This window comes from Otolemur garnettii, unplaced genomic scaffold (assembly GCF_000181295.1).
Source record: "Otolemur garnettii isolate 467f Iridium unplaced genomic scaffold, OtoGar3 scaffold00082, whole genome shotgun sequence".
Taxonomy (NCBI): Eukaryota; Metazoa; Chordata; class Mammalia; order Primates; family Galagidae; genus Otolemur; species Otolemur garnettii.
Window position 1 is genome coordinate 3,724,730 of NW_003852477.1, and position 3,727 is coordinate 3,728,456.

Here is a 3,727-nt window from a genome sequence, read left to right on the forward strand (position 1 = left end):
AGGTGGATGTGGCTGGTGCCTTAGCTACTTGAGCCACAGGCGCCGAGACATGACTGCAGATTTCTTGTCTAAAACTATGGAGACCATAGCAAGTAAAAGAGTACTTTTAAAGTGCTGAAAGAAAACAATTGTTAACCTAGAATTCTGAATCCAGCAAAAATATCCTTCAAGAATGAAGGTGAAATAAGACATTCTTAGATGGAAGAAAGATAAGAGCATTCCAGAAGCTGGACTGGTGGCACCCAGCATCATCCCTACCTTGCTGAGCCCAGACAGACACCAGGAAAAAAAGAATGAACCATCCATGTGGCTCAGCTATCATTTTCAATTTACAAAGTGAGTGCAGAGATTTCAGTTTTACGTAAGTGGCCAGCGGAGGTGGCCGCACAGTGGCAAACCTCAGTGATTGGCTAAATCATCTTGGGAGAATCGAGGTGTTGATAAGGGAAGGCATTGAAGAATTAGTTTTGTGACTATTTTTATGACTCTATGTCTCTCTGTACCCTGGCATAGCCTGAGAACTGAGCCTTATAACAGTTGATTTAAGAGGGATCTACAAATATTACAGGTAGTTTGAGGAAGTGAAAGATAAATAACCTGTGACCTTAGGACCTTACCACAATAATCACTTTCATGTAATCCCATTAGATGGTCAATAAACTAAAAGTGATCAGAAGACCATTTTACTTTACACAGATCACAAGCATTTTCCTTCATCTTACACCTTCCTCACGCTCATCATTTTTTAACTGAATCATTTTTTTTTAACTGAATCATTTTTTAACTGAATATTTTAATCAATTTAACTGAATCATTTTTTAACTGAATCATTCTTTAACTGAATATGTGTTAACTAATCAGATATACATTAATTTAGGCAGTTTCCTCTTTAATACTCTGAGTAAATGTAACAAAAAATTGTCAGTGCTCTTCTTTTTCCTCCTTTGATATTGCCAATCCTTTCTGGATTTTAACTGCAGTAAGAGAAATAGGGCAGTGTGTGTGTGTATGTATGTGTGTGTCTTTGGGATGGGGTATACTCTCCATGAATGCCATGCATGCTGTCAGCTATCTTTTTGTGCAGCTGGTCTGCTTTCCAGCTTACGCCTATCTTGGAAGGACTTGGCCATGTCACTGAGCCTTCTTTACCTCTCTAATTTTTAAAGCAAATTAATGAAAATACTTCTAAGACCTATGACCTGAGTAACAAGGATCCAGAGAGATTATTCCCTTACTGATTAATTAAGCAAAGAAACAAATATTTGCTGAATATCTGGTATGTACCTACCTTGTTGGGAATATAGCAATACACAAAAGAGACAAAAATCCCTGACCTAACAGACCTGATAGAACATTTGTGTTCTGTATTCTCTTGTGAGACAGAACCAATGAATAAATACATACACAATGTAATTCCAAGTAATGATAAGCATGAGAAGAAAAGGGAAGGAGACAGAGAGCAATGGAGAAGAGTGGCACTTTTTTTTTTTAATAAAAAGGTTTTTTTTGATTTTTTAAAATTTATTTTTCTTACTTATACATGCATATATTAGGTTTCCACTTTTGCCTTCACAGAATTCAAAAGGCTAAATTTAATGACAATAACAGTATTTAACATAAGGAAAGTTGTTTTTTTAGAGATGCCTAGGCTGAACTTGAACTCCTGGGCTCAAATTATCCTTCCTCCTCAGCCTCCTGAGTAGTTGGGACTACAGGCATGTGCATCACACCTGGCTTGGAGGAGCCTTTTTAGAAAGGATGTTCAGGGCAGCCCCTTTGAGCAGGAGCTGAATGAGCTGAGAGGTCTAGCCATGCTTTGGGGAGGGAGAATGAACTTGGCAGAGGGAATAGCAGATGCTAAGGCCTGAGGCAGGGGCGTTCAGTGTTTTCAAGGAATGGCAAGGGTGACAGTGAGGCTGGAGTGAAATGAGTGAGTAGGGGTGGTGATAAGAGACAAAGTCAGAATGTGGGAGTGATGGTCAGGCTGTCTGTGGGGAGGTCTGTCCAGCATGGGCCTTGGGGATGCAGGGGTCAAGGCAAGCACTCTCTCATCTGGGACCCCTTGGTCCTGGTTCTGTGGGAGGACATAGTTCAGAGCAGGAGACAGAAACAAACAAATCATTTTAATATCTGGTAGGAGGTATTTTCAGAACCTGGAACCCAAAACCCAGAGGAAATTAGTGACACAACGATTTTCTCTCTTTTTGCTTGACTTCAAGACTAGCATTAATTTGAAGGTGCTGGGAAATAAAATTCAAAGTACTTGGAAATCGGTTAGGCGGTTAGACTAATCAGTTAGACTCCTAGGCGGTTAGTAGTCTTCCCTTTGCCTCTTCAAACCAGAGAAAAGAAGAAAGGATGGTGTTTTTGTTGTTGGTTAAAATAATGAACATAGACTATTTTTCTACCATTCTCTCTTTCTTTTTACCTGGGATTGGGTGGGCCTGGGAGCAAAGATGTCATTTGGAGTTCATAGGTTGAGGGCACATTATATAAAGATTCCCTTTGTTTATGGGAGAGAGACAGGTTTATGTGACAGCCAGGTTCCAGTAAGATAAATCTCAGGAGAGTGAATCCGTCTACCCTCTGGCTACTGGCCATGTTGAAACCTGGGTAGCCACAGGTCAGGGCAGGCCGGGTCTCTTAAGCCAACAATGCGGAAGTATCAGCAAATGCAGGGAATAGCAGGCAATTGTTTATGTCTCAGCCTGGCAAGGAGTTAATTTTGGAGAGATTCCATCACTAATCCATTGTGCAATTTCAAGCAAGTTTAATATCTATAAAATGGGATTGGGGGTAGACTAGGATGTGTGTTGGGCCAAAATACTAGCCATTATCCTTTCCAGCATTTAAATCCCAATGGATAAACATAAAGGAGCCTTTAAAGCAGGCTCAATTGGCAGAGATGAAGATACAAACAGCAGGAACAGCTGTAGAGGAACACGGCCCAGATGGAGTTCCTGAATTCTGAAGGGATTCCAGAAGGACAGACAGCTAGTGGGGAAAGAAGGCTGAAGGGGAGGAAAAGGGGTAGAGGGGGATGAGTGAATGCCAGGTGGAGGTGGAACGATGGGGACTCAGTAGGGAGGGCATGGCTTTCTGATCGGGTGTGTGCTCCTCAGGACTTTTAAAAGTGGAGCTTGAGGAGCAGTTGGCTTCTCTGTGAGTGTGTCAGCTTAGCTGCAGGAGCCTGATGTGATTCCCTGGAGGAGGGGCTGGGTGGTATGTCCTTGTTTCTGGGCCCTGCATTGAGAGGGGCGCAGAGGGCCTGTCTTTAGGTGGAGGTGGTGCTGGAAGTGTTAGCAGGTTCTGGGCTCTCTCCCACCTCTGCCCAGGGAGCCCCATCACAGCCCCTCAGAGACTACACGTTATCACACACGCTGATTCCACATCCTCCTCATCTAAGTGCAGCTTTTGCACAAGTCCCTGGCCCTTCTCTGTTAGATGAGGGCTCCAAGTCCTCTCACACAGAAGTTCCGGGACCAGCGCTTCAGCCTTGGCATGTGTGTGCCCGTAAGCCACTCGGCCTCTCAGAGCTCTGGCTTCCTCAGAGGAGCAGCATCGTGATTCTCTTACAGGATTGGGACCGTTTCCTGAGCTGATGCTCACAAGGGTCTTTGTTCAGTGTCCTGCACCCAGGAGGAGGCCAGGAACTGCTCTTTCCTTTCCTTTTCCCACACTAGGAAAAGTGAAAGACTTAGGGGTGACTGGTGCCATGTCTGTGGAA